This window comes from Scyliorhinus torazame, chromosome 9, assembly GCF_047496885.1.
Source record: "Scyliorhinus torazame isolate Kashiwa2021f chromosome 9, sScyTor2.1, whole genome shotgun sequence".
Lineage (NCBI taxonomy): Eukaryota > Metazoa > Chordata > Chondrichthyes > Carcharhiniformes > Scyliorhinidae > Scyliorhinus > Scyliorhinus torazame.
This window is the reverse complement of record NC_092715.1, coordinates 89,127,700-89,146,623: the sequence shown is the minus strand read 5'-3', so window position 1 is coordinate 89,146,623 and position 18,924 is coordinate 89,127,700.

The following is an 18,924-nucleotide window of genomic DNA, read 5'->3' as shown; positions in this document are numbered from 1 at the left end:
CCGGAAGGCCAAACAATTAGACACTGAGTAAGTTGGCACGGGTGCAGGGCACAGATGAGTTTTAGGGGCTAGGGCACGTGCATGAACTCCTTTGGTTATTAAAGTCAATGTTACACCTACAGAAGCTTCCTTTGTGCTCTGTCCAATGTGTGCGTGCGTGTCATGTACGTTGAGCACAAGTGTGTGTGTGAGGGGTGGTCTTACCTCAGCCCCAGGTGAGTCTGCCCCCTTCCCCCTGGGCCGCCATCAACATCCCCCGGGCAGAGGACGGGACCGTGCGCTGCAGTGTCACAGCCGCATGCAGGGATGGTCCGGGTGGATGGTGGCACTGTGGCCATGGGTCAGACATAGTCCAACGATGTAGAGCCAGGAGCTCATCGGAGGCGGGTTGTCATCATCCTCCATGGCCTGCGATAGACACGCGTCCACCCGCAACTGGGTGAGCCCGGCCCGTTGTGCCGCCGGTGGATCGGCAATTGGGGGGGGGGGGGTGGTGTGCATGCGGGTAGGGTGTGTGGGGTTGGGGAGGGGGGTGAGGGTGCTGGGTGGGTGGATGGGTGGGGGGTGTGGGTGGTCGGCTGTTGCCATGGTGTGCGGTCTGTGGCCATACTACCCGATTCCCACGCCCATCTAGTCAGTGAAGCGGGCGTCTATCAGTCTGTCCCGTGCCCGCTGGGCCAGCCGGTAACGGTGGACAGCCACCCGTCTGTGTCTACCCCGTCTGCCCTGACCATTGCCCCCATCCCCCTCATCTGGGGAGGACTGCGCCTCTTCCTGCTGCTCCTCCACTCCGCCCTCCTCTGCCTGCGGCACATCGCCCCTCTGCTGGGCTATGTTGTGCAGGACGCGGCACACCACAATGATCCGGCCGACCCTATCTGACTGATACTGGAGGGCGCCCCCAGAGAGGTCCAGGCACCTGAAACGCATCTTCAGCACGCCAAAGCACCTCTCGATCACTCCCCTTGTCGCTACATGGGCATCATTGTAGCGGTTCTCCGCCTCATTGCGTGGCCTCCATATAGGCGTCATCAGCCACGATCGCAATGGGTAGCCCCTGTCGCCCAGCAACCAGCCCCTCAGCCGGGGATGGCGTCCCTCGTACATGCCGGGGATGGATGACCGCGATAACACGAATGAGTCGTGTACACTGCCTGGGTGACGGGCGCAGACGTGCAGGATCATCATGCGGTGATCGCAGACCACCTGTACGTTCATCGAATAGGTCCCCTTCCTATTAGTGAACACGGCCCTGTTCTCTGCAGGTGGCCGCACCGCGACGTGCATCCCATCGATCGCGCCCTGGACCATGGGGAACCCGGCAATGGCAGAGAAGCCCACGGCCTGGGCATCTTGGCTGGCCCGGTCCACGGGGAAGCGGATGTAGCGGTGCGCCATGGCATAAAGGGCATCTGTCACTGCCCGGATGCACCGATGCACCGATGTCTGCGATATGCCGGACAGGTCCCCACTCGGTGCCTGGAATGACCCCGTTGCATAAAAGTTCAGGGCCACCGTAACCTTGACGGACACGGGGAGAGGGTGTCCCCCGCCAGTGCCACGTGGTGACAGGTGTGCCAGCAGGTGGAAGATGTGTGCCACGGTTTCCCGGCTCATCCGAAGTCTCCTCCTGCATTCCCAGTCCGTGAGGTCCTGGTATGACTGCCGGGGCCGGTACACACGGGGTGCCCTCGGGTGCCTCCGTTGCCGTGGGGCCGCGACGTCCTCCTCCCCCTCCTCGTCCTGTCGGTCAGGTGTCCCTCCAGCCTGGGCGGCTGGCGCCTGCCCCTCTGCGGCAGCCTGCGCCGCCTCTCTGGCACGCTCCTCCTCCTCCTCCTCCTCATCCAGGGCAACATACACATGAGCGGCTGCCACCACGGTGGCCAACATCGCTGGATGGTCTGAAAACATGACGGCCTGGTGGGGCGGGAGGGGAACGACGACATGTCATCATTGCCCATATCCCCTCCTCCCCCCAGCCAGGTGGCATGGACTGCATGGGTCCAACTGTTGGAGGCTGGCACCTGGCCAGGTGGACCAACTCATTTGCCCTCCCATCACCCACCCCGGCACGGACCCCCCCCAACCCCCAACCTCCACCCCAGCACGGACCCCACCCCCAACCTCCACCCCAGCACGGACCCCCCCCCCCCCAACCTCCACCCCGGCACGGACCCCATCCCCAACCTGCACCCCAGCACGGACCCCCCCCCCCAACCTCCACCCCAGCACGGACCCCCCCCCCAAGCTCCACCCCAGCACGGACCCCCCCCAACCTCCACCCCGGCACGGTCCCCCTCCCCAACCCCCAACCTCCACCCCAGCACGGACCCCCCCCAACCTCCACCCCAGCACGGACCCCCCCCCAACCTCCACCCCAGCACGGACCCCCCCCCAACCTCCACCCCGGCACGGACCCTCTCCCCAACCCCCAACCTCCACCCCAGCACGGACCCCCCCCCCCCCAACCTCCACCCCAGCACGGACCCCCCCCCAACCTCCACCCCGGCACGGACCCCCTCCCCAACCCCCAACCTCCACCCCAGCATGGACCCCCCCCAACCTCCACCCCAGCACGGACCCCCCCCCAACCTCCACCCCGGCACGGACCCCCAGCCCCAACCTCCACCCCGGCACGGACCCCACCCCCAACCTCCACCCCAGCACGGACCCCCCCCCAACCTCCACCCCAGCACGGACCCCCCCCAACCTCCACCCCAGCACGGACCCCCCCCCCCCAACCTCCACCCCGGCACGGACCCCCTCCCCAACCCCCAACCTCCACCCCAGCACGGACCCCCCCCAACCCCCAACCTCCACCCCAGCACGGACCCCCCCCAACCTCCACCCCAGCACGGACCCCCCCCCCAACCTCCATCCCGGCACGGACCCCCCCCAACCCCCAAACTCCACCCCAGCACGGACCCCCCCCCCCAACCTCCACCCCGGCACGGACCCTCTCCCCAACCCCCAACCTCCACCCCAGCACGGACCCCCCCCCAATCCCCAACCTCCACCCCAGCACGGACCCCCCCCCCAACCTCCACCCCAGCACGGACCCCCCCCTCAACCTCCACCCCGGCACGGACCCCCTCCCCAACCCCCAACCTCCACCCCAGCACGGACCCCCCCCCAACCTCCACCCCGGCACGGACCCCCTGCCCCAACCTCCACCCCGGCACGGACCCCACCCCCAACCTCCACCCCAGCACGGACCCCCCCCAACCTCCACCCCAGCACGGACCCCCCCCAACCTCCACCCCAGCACGGACCCCCCCCCCCAACCTCCACCCCGACACGGACCCCCTCCCCAACCCCCAACCTCCACCCCAGCACGGACCCCCCCCAACCCCCAACCTCCACCCCAGCACGGACCCCCCCCCAACCTCCACCCCAGCACGGACCCCCCCCCCCAACCTCCATCCCGGCACGGACCCCCCCCAACCCCCAAACTCCACCCCAGCACGGACCCCCCCCCCAACCTCCACCCCGGCACGGACCCTCTCCCCAACCCCCAACCTCCACCCCAGCACGGACCCCCCCCAATCCCCAACCTCCACCCCAGCACGGACCCCCCCAATCCCCAACCTCCACCCCAGCACGGACCCCCCCCCCCCAACCTCCACCCCAGCACGGACCCCCCCCCCCATCCTCCACCCCGGCACGGACCCCCTCCCCAACCCCCAACCTCCACCCCAGCATGGACCCCCCCCAACCCCCAACCTCCACCCCAGCACGGACCCCCCCCCAACCTCCACCCCGGCACGGACCCCCTGCCCCAACCTCCACCCCGGCACGGACCCCACCCCCAACCTCCACCCCAGCACGGACCCCCCCCCCAACCTCCACCCCAGCACGGACCCCCCCCAACCTCCACCCCAGCACGGACCCCCCCCCCCAACCTCCACCCCGGCACGGACCCCCTCCCCAACCCCCAACCTCCACCCCAGCACGGACCCCCCCCAACCCCCAACCTCCACCCCAGCACGGACCCCCCCTCAACCTCCACCCCAGCACGGACCCCCCCCCACCTCCACCCCAGCACGGACCCCCTCCCGGCACTCCCCCGGAGCCCAGCCTACTCTAACCACCCCCCCCCCCCCCCCCGCCGCACACACACACACACAAGCCGAGACACACCTCTCCTCACGCAATCAGTCTGCGGCCACGCCATTTCCTGCCCAGTGCCAACCCCCCAGGCCGTCACTCACCTCCTCGCTGGTCGGCGTGAGCCTGGAGCACCGGGTCACGCCGATGAAAAGGAGGTTTAATTCACGTCGACGTGAACGGTCATCACGTCGACGGGACTTCGGCCCATCCGGAAGGGAGAATATCGGCAGGCCGAAAATCGGCTGCCTTGCGCAGACCCGTGACATTCTCCGCGGCAGCGGCGCCATTAACGCCCCGCCGACTTTTCTCCCTTCGGAAACTTCGGCGGGGGCGGGATTCACGGCGGCCAACGGCCATTCTCCGACCCGGCGGGGGGTCGGAGAATGACGCCCAGGGTGTATAATCATCTGGAAAGGAATAATTTGATTACACATAGTCAACACAGTTTTGTGAAGGGTAGGTCGTGCCTCACAAACCTTATTGAGTTCTTTGAGAAGGTGACCAAACAGGTGGATGAGGGTAAAGCAGTTGATGTGGTGTATATGGATTTCAGTAAAGCGTTTGATAAGGTTCCCCACGGAATGCTATTGCAGAAAATACGGAGGCATGGGATTCAGGGTGATTTAGCAGTTTGGATCAGAAATTGGCTAGCTGGAAGAAGACAAAGGGTGGTGGTTGATGGGAAATGTTCAGCCGAGAGTCCAGTTACTAGTGGTGTACCACAAGGATCTGTTTTGGGGCCACTGCTGTTTGTCATTTTCATAAATGACCTGGAGGAGGGCGTAGAAGGATGGGTGAGTAAATTTGCAGATGACCCTAAAGTCGGTGGAGTTGTGGACAGTGCGGAAGGATGATACAAGTTACAGAGGGACATAGATAAGCTGCAGCACTGGGCTGAGAGGTGGCAAATGGATTTTAATGCAGAAAAGTGTGAGATGATTCATTTTGGAAGGAATAACAGGAAGACAGAGTACTGGGCTAATGGTAAGATTCTTGGCAGTGTGGATGAGCAGAGAGATCTCGGTGTACATGTGCATAGATCCCTGAAAGTTGCCATTCAGGTTGAAAGGGTTGTTCAGAAGATGTATGGTGTGTTAGCTTTTATTGGTAGAGGGATTGAGTTTCGGAGCCATGAGGTCATGTTGCAGCTGTACAAAACTCTGGTGCGGCCGCATTTGGAGTATTGCGTGCAATTCTGGTCGCCGCATTATAGGAAGGATGTGGAAGCATTGGAAAGGTGCAGAGGAGATTTACCAGAATGTTGCCTGGTATGGAGGAAAGATCTTATGAGGAAAGGCTGAGGGACTTGAGGCTGTTTTCGTTAGAGAGAAGAAGGTTAAGAGGTGACTTAATTGAGGCATACAAGATGATCAGAGGATTGGATAGGGTGGACAGTGAGAGCCTTTTTCCTCGGATGGTGATGTCTAGCACGAGGGGAGATAGCTTTAAATTGAGGGGAGATAGATATAAGACAGATGTCAGAGGTACGTTCTTTACTCGGAGAGTAGTAAGGGCGTGGGATGCCCTGCCTGCAACAGTAGTGGACTCACCAACACTAAGAGCATTCAAATGGTCATTGGATAGACATATGGATGATAAGGGAATAGTGTGGATGGGCTTTAGAGTGGTTTCACAGGTCGGCGCAACATCGAGGGCCGAAGGGCCTGTACTGCGCTGTAATGTTCTATGTTCTATGACTGATGTCAGGTTAACTGGCTTGATGTTCCCACTTTCTCTTACCCCTTTTATGAACAACAGTGTTACATTTTCTAATATCCAATCTGCTGTGACCATTTCAGAATCTAGGGGGCGCGATTCTCCACTCCCGCGCAGGTTGGGAGAATCGCCTGGGCCGCCAAAATTTCCCGGGACGCCGGTCCGACGCCCTCCCGCGATTTTCCCAAGCTGCGGGAACGGCCTGGTCAAGTTTCGCAGGCCGGAGAATCGCCGGAGACACCGAAAATGGCGATTCTCCGGCACCCCCGCTATTCTGAGGCACGGATGGGCCGAGCGGCCAGGCCAAAACGGCGGGTTCCCCCCGGCGCCGTCCACACCTGGTCACTGCAGTCGTGAGCGGTGCGTGAACGCTGGGGGGGTGGCCTGCGGGGGGGGGCGAGGGGGGTTCCTGCACCGGGGGGTACCTCAGATGTGGGGTGGCCCACGATCGGTGCCCACCGATCGTCGGGCCGTCCTCTCTGAAAGAGGACCTCCTTCCTTCCGCGACCCCGCAAGATCCATCAGACATCTTCTTGCGGTGCGTACTTAGAGAGGACGGCAACCACGCATGCGCGGATGACACCCGTTATGCAGCGCCGGCCGCGTCATCTATGCGGCGCCGCTTTTACGCGGGCGACAAGGCCTGGCGGGTGTAGATGACGCGGCCCCGATCCTAGCCCATTGTCAGGGCCTGAATCGGTTGGGATCGGGGCCGTTTCGCGCCATCGTGAACCTCGACGGCGTTCACGATGGCGCGGCCACTTCGGCGCGGGAGTGGAGAATCCTGCCCAGGGAATTTTGGAAAATCATAGCCGGCACATCCACTATCCCTACAGCTAACTGGTCCTGGAGATTTATCTGATTTTAGACTCTTAAGTTTCTCCAGTACTTTTCCTCTGTTGACATCAAATACCTTAATTTCCTCATCATTACTAGCTCTCTAGGCTACCCTCCATTTCCTGTATATAATTTATGGATTCTACTATGAAGACACACACAAAGTATCATTCAATGTCTCTACATTGTTTGAAATAGGAAATGTGGTGTATTTCACAAATTGGAATATATCCACATTAAGTTGTTGGCAGACAAATCATTCATTCAGTACAATCTTAATTTAACAGGCTGATAAACAAGATCCATAAGGGATTCCACTGTAGGTTAATCATTGCTGACAATTCTGTTATATCTGTGGTCATCTTAATTTCCATTGCATAAAAAAATGTGTTTTCGGCCAAGGTTACAGAGGTAACTGTTGGCATGTGACTCCCATAACATGATTACAAGACTTAAGGCTAGTTTATGTAAATAAGTAGAACAACTGGTCATTTAACATACATGAGAAACTATCATATGTTTGAGGATTTCTAAGCAAAGTTACTGAGAAATCTATAATGTGGAGCTTCAATTAGCTATGGAATCAAACTCTTTCCCCATTTGCATCCTACTTCCCGAAGTTCAAAGAATTAAGGGACATTGGCAAGAGCAAAGCTGAGAGATCCTTAGATGTCACAGTAATACAGCTGTACCTTAGCCAACTCAAACATTACTGGCAGCCATCATTGAGATCTATCTTGTCTGTCCAGCTGGGCCTATTGGGGCTAGCTGAAGCGGAGTAGGAAGAATTCTAGTCCTCAATGACTATTCTGACTCTTTAGGTTGTATTAGTGTACCAGACTGGCTGTTCATTCATCAACAGTGCCCTGGAGTGTTGCAGACCTGCCTGACTCAGCTATCAGATGATGAAATCTGCCGTGTTAAAGTTGATTTGGTAATCTAAACCTCCATCAGCAGGAATGTTTGCTTGGATTCATCCAAACCAAAACCCCCAAAGAACTTAGTGGGGTTTGAGCTATTGCTAGGTGGACAGTCAGAATCAGAATCACCCAGCAGCACAACTTAATATTTTGTTCCAACTACTGGTACCTTAAGAAGGTAACCCAGTCACTAGATATCCTTTGAAGAATCACATTCTACATTTTCCTCAGATGTAGAGACACCTGAAGTATTTTGACAATCAATGTTAATGAAACTATCGAGTTATTTGTCTAGGATATCTGGACTAAAACTGTGTTGGCTTGGAGATTACCCCAGACTGTGCTGTTTTTATTTCTGCAATTCACTCCAAATCTGTGAAGCCAGGGCAAATGTCCAGGAGATTTCAGGAACAAATTGGGTTTTCACCATATTTTGCACTTGTTTCAAAAGTATCACCCGAGAAGCTAATTCTGTCCACAAAACTGACCTTGCACCCAGATTGAACTAGTTGCCATTGTGAGTTGTTTCCAGTCCTTTGAGAAGGCTCCTAATCCTTTTTATGCACGAGGACATTAATAAGCAAATTTTAACAGCTTTAGAATATATATAAATTAAGAAACTTACTACTGTACATGAATATAAGCAAGAAATCGTCCTGGGCGCTTTTTAAAAGTCATTCTCAGTTATTTCAAATTGGTTACTCACAGGTGGTGAGCTAGACACTGATTTTAAATGCTTATTTTTTGCGATAAACCAATTTTCAGCTGGACTATTGAAAGTGCTACCACTCTTAAATTTACCCACAACTATTTTTTATTTTTTTAAAAATAATATTTATTGAGGTTTTCACAAAATATCAACAACAAAATGAAAAAGGAACCCAATAGAATTAAATACAGAACAAAATAAAACAACCCCCATGCCCCCTCCCCTATACATAAATAATAAATTAACACCCCGAATTAACACATAGCAAACATAGCAAATATATACACCCCCTCAGATGCCCCAGTGTAAACAAACAAAAATAAAATAGAACCCCCCCCCCCCCCCCCCCCCCCGCCCTACTCCCCCAGGGTTGCTGCTGCTGACCATTGTCTTCCGTTCTGCCAGGAAGTCCAAGAACGGTTGCCACCGCCTGAAAAACCATTGCACCGATCCCCTTAAGGCAAATTTCACCCTCTCCAATTTAATAAACCCCGACATATCGTTGATCCAGGATTCCACGCTTGGGGGCCTCGCATCCCTCCACTGAAGAAGAATCCTTCGCCGGGCTACCAGGGACGCAAAGACCAGAATACCGGCCTCTTTCGCCTCCTGCACTCCTGGCTCCCCTGCAACCCCAAATATTGCGAGCCCCCAGCGCGGTTTGACCCTGGATCCTACCACCCTCGACACCGTCCTCGCTATGCCCTTCCAAAATTCCTCCAGTGCTTGGCATGCCCAGAACATATGGGTGTGATTTGCTGGGCTCCCTGAGCACCTAACACACCTGTCCTCACCCCCAAAGAACTGGCTCATCCTTGTCCCGGTCATGTGGGCCCTGTGCAGCACCTTAAACTGTATGAGGCTGATCCTCGTGCACGAAGGGGAAGAGTTCACCCTCCCAAGGGCATCTGCCCATGTGCCCTCCTCGATCTACTCCCCCAACTCCTCCTTCCAGTTACCTTTCAACTCCAGCACCGAGGCCTCCTCCTCCTCCTGCATCACCTGGTAAGTTGCCGGGATGCTCACTGTCCCTTTGGCCAGCTCCTCCAGCCCAATCGGGGCCCCCAATCCCGCCATCAGTACCTCCTCCATCTTCGGAAACCTCAATTGGTCCAGAAAGCAGCCTATCCCTCCCTCCTCCAGTGGGGGCTCGGACCGATATAGTTCCTCATAAAAGTCCCTGAAGACCCCATTGATGCCAACCCCACTCCGCACCACACTCCCTCCCCTATCCTTAACTCCCCCGATCTCTCTAGCTGCGTCTCGCTTCCGAAGCTGATGCGCCAGCATCCGACTTGCCTTTTCCCCATACTCATAAATCGCCCCCTGGGCCTTCCTCCACTGCGCCTCCGCTTTCCTGGTGGTCAACAGGTCGAATTCGGCCTGGAGGCTACGCCTCTCCCTCAACAGTCCCTCCTCAGGCACCTCCGCATACCTCCTGTCTACCCTCACCATCTCCCCCACCAGCCTCTCCCTCTCCCTCTGCTCTCTCCTCTCCTTGTGGGCCCTAATGGAGATCAGCTCTCCCCTAACCACTGCCTTCAGCGCCTCCCAGACCATCCCCACTCGGACTTCCCCGTTATCGTTGGCCTCCAGGTATCTCTCTATGCTTCCTCGGACCCGCTCACTCACCTCCTCATCTGCCAACAGCCCCACCTCCAAGCGCCACAACGGGCCTCTCTTCCCCCAGCTCTAGGTCTACCCAATGCGGGCCGTGATCCGAAATGGCTATCGCCGAGTACTCGGTATCCTCTACTCTCGCTATCAGCGCCCTACTCATAATAAAAAGGTAGATCCGGAAATAAGCCTTATGAACATGCGAGAAGAATGAAAATTCCCTAGCCCCCGACCTTGCAAATCTCCAAGGGTCCACCCCTCCCATCTGGTCCATAAACCCCCTCAGCACTTTAGCCGCCGCCGGCTTCCTACCCGTCCTAGACCTGGAGCGATCCAGTGCCGGATCCAACACCGTGTTAAAGTCCCCCCCCATTATCAGGCCCCCCACTTCCAAGTCCGGGATCCGACCCAACATGCGGCATAAAACCCGCATCGTCCCAGTTCGGGGCATACACGTTGACCAGCACCACCCTCTCCCCTTGCAGCTTACCACTTACCATTACGTACCTGCCGCCATTGTCTGTCACAATGCTCGATGCTTCGAACGACATCCTCTTTCCCACCAAGATCTCCATACCCGATTTTTGGCATCCAGCCCCGAATGAATCACCTGACCTACCCACTCATTCCTCAATCTTACCTGGTCTGCCACCTTCAGGTGTGTCTCCTGGAGCATGACCACATCCGCCCGTTCAGTCCCCTTACATTCCAGGTTATCAGCCGGATCAGGGGGCTACCCGCCCCCCTCCCCCGCCGACTAGCCATAACCCCTCCTCGGCCAGCCACGCGCACACACCCCACGCCCGGCCCGTTCCCCACGGCGGCAGACCCACGTCCCAACCTCCTCTACTCGCTCCAGCTTCCCCTTCACCATACCAGCAGCAACCCGGTTCCCCCCCCCCCAGCTAGGACCCCTCCTAGTCCGTTCCAAGCGGGAGCTGCCGAACGTGCGACTTAGCTCTGCGTAGCCGCAACCGGAAGTCCACATAACTATTTATGAAATTTAAAATTTGCATTCTAAAACTGTACCCAATTGCAGTAAGCTCATGGCTGATTTTAAATTCAGCAAATTAAAAATGGGTTGGAGCAGAAAGTTGAGAGAAGAAAATACTTCTCAAAACAATGGTACAATTTGCAGTCAGCTCGCTGATGACACCCAAAGTGGAAACTTTGATGGAAACCTAGTAAGATTCTCAAAAATGTTACAGATAAACAGATCTGCATAAAACAGAACTATCAGCATGTCATCTTTGTGCAAGAATTGGAACAAAAAAAGTGTACTCAAATGGGGACAAAATATATAAATACATTTTACTATATGTTTAAAATTCCATAATTTCCCATCACATTGATGTATTCAACACAGTGGCTTTCACATCACAAGATAATTATGGTTGAAGTAGGCCATCTTGATTCATCCATCCTGAAGATCTAAACTTTCCCACAGTTCAGCATCCAACTATTTCTTAAATTATTCCAGGGTTTGTCTCTTCCCTATTCTAGCTGGAAGTTTTGTTCACAGAATGGAATCTCTTTGAACAAAGCTGAATCTCCCTGGTGGTCATTTGAAAAACAGCCCTGTGAGTTGAAATCAAATAAGCAAAGCAACAGGGCCAATGACCATATTAGTCCTGTGACGTATACAAGTCCACCCTGTGCTGTCCCCAATTCTCTGTTGCTCATCTAATAATAATAATCACTTATTGTCACAGGTAGGCTTCAATGAGGTTACTGTGAAAAGCCCCTAGTCGCCACATTCCGCCGCCTGTTCGGGGAGGCCGGTATGGGAATTGAACCCGTGCTGCTGGCCTTGTTCTGCATTACAAGCCAGCTGTTTAGCCCACTGTGCTAAACCAGCCCCAGTACTCTGTGCTATGTGCTCATCTGTGCTCTATCTCAACCTATGATTCATTAATGGTAAGCTCATTATCAGCCTCTAGGCTCTGTATCTCTAAGCTGATGTTTGTTTCGGGTACAAGTTGTCACAATGCACTTTCAAGACACTTACGTGTGTGAAGACCCAGCCTTTTCTTGCAAAGGTGCAAGCAGGCTGAGAAAGTAGCCTTTCAAATGTAAAGTTTCAGCAGCTGTAGGAGGGCAGTTTCATTATGCAAAGATGCGATTTGTGGCTGTGAGGGAGCAACCCCTTTGTGCAAAGGTGTGATATGTGGCTGCGACAGAGCAGCCTCTGTGTGAAGGTGTGGTCTATGGTCTGAAAGAGCAGCCTCTTCAAGTATGTGCAGTCTCTTCTTCTGTGCCTTGACTTCTTTCTGTCAAAAGAACAGATGGTACATTGTTAGTATTGTGATTCAGTTATGTAAAAAGCAGCAACACTGCCAGAACTGGTTGTATCATGCAAAATTGTTTTATCATGGATTAATGCAAATGTTGCTCACAGTCACAAACACTACTAACATAGTGGCAGCTTGTAACTTAGGATCCTACAGTGCTTTCTTCCCCAAATTTCTCTTCTGTAGCTTACTGACTGATTACATACAACATTTCTTCTTCCTCATGGTTAAGGGCCCAACAAAAAAGAGAATAGTGAATACCTATTCAGATTAACCGCTTGTTCCAGTGTTGTTCAAACATGTTTTCCTTGAACCCACTTTTACCAACTGGCCGACCTTCAAGACCCATGCCGACCGACCTACATGACCCACACCGGCCGACTTTTGCAACACACCATTTTCATTTACCTTTTAATTAGGGTTAAAGGCCTGCTTGGTCCTCATAATCACAATCCAATCAGGTTCACAGGATAGGAGGTGCAGAGTTCAGCCGGTTCCTTTGTGCTGTCTTCATCTTTGTGAGGACAGAAAATCCAACCTTGCACATGTAGGTTGTTGTGAAGGGAAATAGCAACAAAATAGGTGTTTTACTCAACACTGGATACTCCTCATGGACTTGTGGCGCATTTTTAATGTGCTGTCACAGGTGAGGCGCAGAAGTTCAGACTCTCCATTTGGAGTCAGCTGTAAGTTAATAATTGATTCCAGGGTCTCCAACTCAAAAGGATTATCCACTCACCTCTTCTCTTTCAAAATCTGAAACTTCTCCTCTGGAAAATAGCAACAAAAATCTGTTGATCAGTGCAGCCAGATGTGACGCACTAAGACTTGTCAGCCTATTGACAGTTCCCTTATTAATTTTGTTTTCTTTGATGTGGCATAGCAGTGTGGGGAACATGTAGTAGTTTTGGCTTTGTACCCACTTGTCAAACTTTCAATGACATTTTGAAAGTTTTGTGAGGACCATGAAGAATCCAGTATGAGTTCATTGAGTCAAACAGAAAGTAATTATTATTTACAACAATATTTACACAGCACCAGTTGTTCCCTACTGGTTCTCTCTCTAACTGGCACCACACTGGCCAGCTCTATTTATGTAGCTGAAAGATTATCGATTGCACCACACCCTTATTGGGAGAGCTCATATTCCCCAAGATTCAAGGGGCAACCAATTGTCCCCAGCCAATAGGATACAGGCACGTTACAACAGAAAGCATCTATTTCTTCACAATGCCAAAATAAATCATCATCCTTCCCTTGCAATTTGAGGTTCGGTTCATTTAGAATTGAAACGATGTCTGCAAGGTAAGACATAGTCAACATCCAAGCTTCATTACCAAATGAATCAACCAGAGGGGATGATATCTCAAGGAGGAAAGCGTGGATTTCATACCTCAGTTCGTGAACCCTGACAAGCACCCTTGACAGCCAACGTACCTCTGTGTAGAACAATAAATGTGTGTTCTCGGCCCCCATATTGTAACACAGAGCCTCAAAAAGCCTGGTATTGAGTGTGCTGTGTTTAACGAAATTCACATCTTTCACAATTCCTTTCAACACCAGTTCAAGATCAGATGGAATTCCTTTCGATGCCAATGCCCCACAGTAAATAAAACAATGATTCCAAACAATGTCCTAACTAGCTGCCTGCTTATTATAACTCTGCTGTTTTTCCCAGTCATGTTGGCTGCTCCATAGCTTGTGATTCCTCTGCAATCAACCCAGTCGAGTCAGCATTTTCCAACCACCTACCTATTCAATGCTTCAAAAACTCAGCGGCAGTCGTGCTGGCTGGTAGCACAGCAAATCCTTTACAAATTCATTGTGTCAAACATACCTAATGTAAACTAGAAAGGCTGCACAATCTGAAACATCTGTACTTCCATCCAGTTGTATTGGGAACTCCTATGCTGACTTTAGAAGAGAAATAAACTGGGCTTCTAAATTCTCAGCAGTATCCCAAATTTGACGATGCACTGTGAAATCACTAAGTGGGTTCATTTCAGTTTTTCAGTGGACCTCTCATCTAGGAATATACAAACCATGTCTAATGCTGCAGGGAGAATTAATCTCTTGCTACAGTATGGATCATTTTATCTTCTGCTACACAGTAAGCTACCATGCAAGAGGCTAAAAGAGTTTTGTCATTAAATGTTATATTACTGCTAAGGACTTCAGCTGATGATTTAAGTTCTCGCTGCATCCTTTGAAAAAAGGATGCTTAGTCTTCAAGTGCCTTTGAAATTTTGAGGGTTTTAAACTTTCATTTTCCAGCACTTCCCTGCACATAACAGTAAGAAGTTTTACAACACCAGGTTAAAGTCCAACAGGTTTGTTTCGATGTCACTAGCTTTCGGAGCGCTGCTCCTTCCTCAGGTGAATGAAGAGGTATGTTCCAGAAACACATATATAGACAAATTCAAAGATGCCAGACAATGCTTGGAATGCGAGCATTAGCAGGTGATTAAATCTTTACAGATCCAGAAATGGGGTAACCCCAGGTTAAAGAGGTGTGAATTGTGTCAAGCCAGGACAGTTGGTAGGATTTTGCAGGCCAGATGGTGGGGGATGAATGTAATGCGACATTCATAGATTCATAGAATTTACAGTGCAGAAGGAGGCCCTTTGGCCCATCGAGTCTGCACCGGCTCTTGGAAAGAGCACCCTACCCAAGGTCAACACCTCCACCCTATCCCCATAACCCAGTAACCCCACCCAACACTAAGGGCAATTTTGGACACTAAGGGCAATTTATCATGGCCAATCCACCTAACCTTCACATCTTTGGACTGTGGGAGGAAACCGGAGCACCCGGAGGAAACCCACGCACACACGGGGAGGATGTGCAGACTCCGCACAGACAGTGACCCAAGCCGGAATCGAACCTGGGACCCTGGAGCTGTGAAGCAATTGTGCTATCCACAAGGCTACCGTGCTGCCCATGGCATGAATCCCAGGCAGAAAAAAGTCATGTACAGCTTTGCTGCAAAAGATGAACTGGGCAATTTAATGATAGAGGAGTTTGTACATGCTCTTAACCTTTAATAGCCAAACAAGTTTGTGTTGCGGACTTTAAGTTGCATTTGTGTAAATACCATATTTTAAATTGTTTAAAGGCTGGGTATTAGGATAAGATATTGCAGAGCGAATATTATTTTCACCATTTGTGAAATAAGCTTACTTAGGGCAAAACAGTATCTGCTAGCTGCTTGAATGAAATAAAATTGTAGACCCTTGTCCTTCATGCTGCACCAGTGTATTGATCCCTCAGACGATAGCTGTGGGGATAGTAATGAGGAAGTTACTGCTGTGGACTAAGTTGCATTATAAAATGGTAAAGAATTAGACAATCAAGCTTGCAAGATTGTTCTGTCTGTGTGTGGACATTGTGAAGTTTATTTTAAGTACTTTACTTTGCACCAAGATGGCACTTTGTCACTTCCTGTATTTCCTGCTTATTAAGATTAAAATCCCAGTGAGTCCAGCTTCAACCTTCTCAGCACTGTATACCCACCATCCTTGTTCACAAATAAAACATCTGAAGAGTCTCATAGTTGCTGGACTACTTTACAGCGGGCACATGGCTTTGAAGGTAACACAATCCTGGCTGTGTGGCTGGAGTCCGCTAGTACAAAGATTTTAACAGGGACTAGGTGTACATCATAAATCAAAACCAGATCAGAGGATTGGTGGTACAGGACTGAACAGCTGAGCATGATGCCTTTTCTGTGTTGTTTATCCAGCTAATGGCAATCACCTCTAACCACCTGCTGGCAAAGGGCAAGAAAAAAATTGTGTTTTTAATTAACCTTTCTAAACAACCCATGTCCTTTTCATACGGAAGAAAGGGAATATATAAGGCACCTGTTTGAATTAGTAACCTTCTAGTAATGGTGCAGAAGTCATTTTTTTTGCAAAGAACACTTTCTTAGAGGCATTGTATTCTTAATCCTTTGTTCTGCTTTTCAATGCTGATAGAAGCACTTAGATAATGCAGAATTGTTCACTAAAGTGTGCCTATTAAAAGGCTTCTACTAAAAAAAAAATAATGTGAAAAAAATGGGCACGTTTCATTCTTGAATAAATTGTTTCCTTTTAACAATCAGTCTCATTAAACAAATAGCATTCAACGTATATTTTCTGGTTATTTTTCCTGAGCAGAAACCGAGAAGTAAATTCTAACTGGAGTTTTCCATTTCGTTCCTCAGGCCTGTGTCTCTATCGCAGCAATAGAGGAAGGCATGAGTTAGGTTTCAGCTGGCGTATTGTATTTAAGGCTGGGCACCACATTTTAAGAAGGATGTTGTAGACCAGGTGGTCAAGTGAACGCTGGGATGGCACGGGTACAAAAGAGGTCGTGTGTCGGGAGCACGGGAGTTCTGCCCTGGGCTCAGGCAGACTCAGCATGTAAGATTTGTTCGGTTTTATCAATGAACCTTTTTTGTTGTTAGACCGTAGCCATCAGTTATTGCAACCCAATACTTTTATATGGTGTCTGGAGTTGGCAGAATGGCACAGGGACTTTGCCGCATCAGCCCGCCCATGTTTGACGAAAGCGTCGCAGACAACTGGACAAAATTCTAAAATGAGTCGCGTATCTTCTGTGGTGCAAGCCTCTCAGACAAATCAAAGAAGGTACAGGCACACACTCCCTTAAATTTACTGGGCCCAAAGGTGGGTGAGAAAGTTGAATCTTCTGTTTTTCGAATGAAGGAACAAAAAGTGGACTGTGAGATATTGCTAAAGAAGTTTGACTACATATGTATGCCAGTAAAGAACATACGTTAGACCGCTATGCATCAGTATTACCCAATTTGTAAAAAATAAATAAATTTAGAGTATCCAATTCATTTTTTCGAATTAAGGGGCAATTTAGCGTGGCCAATCCACCTATCCTGCACATCTTTTGGGTTGTGGGGGCGAAACCCATGCAAACATGGGAAGAATGCGCAAACTCCACACGGACAGTGACTCAGAGCCAGGATCGAACCTGGGACCTCGGCGTCATGAGGCAACCGTGCTAACCATTTGCGCCACCATGCTGCCCTGTACCCACCAAAATTTGATGAAACAATTCAGTCATACACTGGGGCTGTGTAAAAGACTAGCAAAGAAATCCGTGTTTGGCGCCTTCACCAGCAAACGTTTGTGAGATCACTTTGTGTGTGAAGTCTGTAGTGATGTTGTCCACAAGCAGTTTCTTCATAAAAAACATTTAACCCTGGAATCTGCCATCAGCATCTGTATGCTGCAGGAATAGCCAGAAAGAAGCAGCAAAGAGTTAAGATGGGAAACAGAAGCTTTTGCAGTATAGGGCACGCCCCACTCCAACTGCAGTGACCATCACTCACAGAACAGAACTACATGTTTGGCATTTGGTAAACGGTGTGGCAAATGGGGGGGGGGGAACGCATGGTGGCGCAGTGGTTGGCACTGCTGTCTCATGGCGCCGAGGACCTGGGTTCGATTCCGGCCTCGGTTCACTGTCTGTGTGGAGTTTGCACATTTCCCCTGTGTCTGCATGGGTCTCACCCCCACAACACAAAGATGTGCAGGGTAGGTGGATTGGCAACGCTAAATTGCCCCTTGATTGGAAACATTTTAAATAAATAAATTTGTGGCAAATGGAACCATTTTTCAAAATGCTGCAGATCCAAGCTACAGCAGACTGCCTATGCCATCAGCCAAACACACAGCCGGTCACTGCTCCATGGTTTGGAACATGAAGAGAGTAAATTCATTGGAACTCAATCAGAGTAATCAAAGCACTGAGTCTCCAAAAACAATTCACTGTGAGAGTGTCAAAACTCTTCCGGAGAAGAGTGAGTTTTTTACGACATTAAACATTGGGTGCAGCAAGGCAAAACTAAAGTAAAGAATTAAAATGAGGTTCTCACCCTTTTTGGACATAAACCTCATTGCGTCACCAGCAAGGGGCGGAGTAAATTGGGAAACGCAACATTGTCAGCGAAAATCCCGTTTTCTGATTTTTGTGCGATATTGCGCCCATGTCGCCGTTCTCACTGACAGTGGGCGCAAAATCAGCCCCACAACCTGTAAGAGCTGCTCAGTATTATGAAGCAATCTTTATTGTTGTTAGCTCCTGGTCATCAGTTATTGCAACCCAATACTTCTGCAAATGTCTAGGACTTAGAGAGGACGCAGAAGCAATTTATGAGAATTGTATCAGGAATCAAGGGTTTCAGTTACGTTGAGAGATTGAAGAAGCTGGAACAAAAACAGAAAATGCTGTAAGAACCCAGCAGGTCTGTCTGCATCTGTGGAGAGAGAAACAGTTAACTTTTCGAGTCCAATGTGATACTTCTTTGGAGAAGTTGGGTTGTCCTTATAGAAAAGAAGGTTAAATGGGAACGTGATAGAGAATAATTTTGAGAGAATAAATAAGGAGGGACTGTTTCCAATGAAAGAGAGTCAGCAGTCAGATAACACAGATTCAAAATGATTGGCAACAGAACAACAGGCGACAGAGCGAGTTGTTATGATCTGAAATGCACTGCTCTAAATGGTAATGGAAAAAGATTCAGTAGTGACTTTCAAAAGGGAATTGGGTACGTACAAAGTGGGGTGGGGGCTGGTGAAATAGAGCAATGCTAAAACAGCAGGGGAGTGGGACTAAATGGAGACTTCCGCCAAATATTCACACCGATGCAATGAGCCAGATGGCCTCCTTCTCTGCTATATTATTCTGTGATTCAATGAAGTG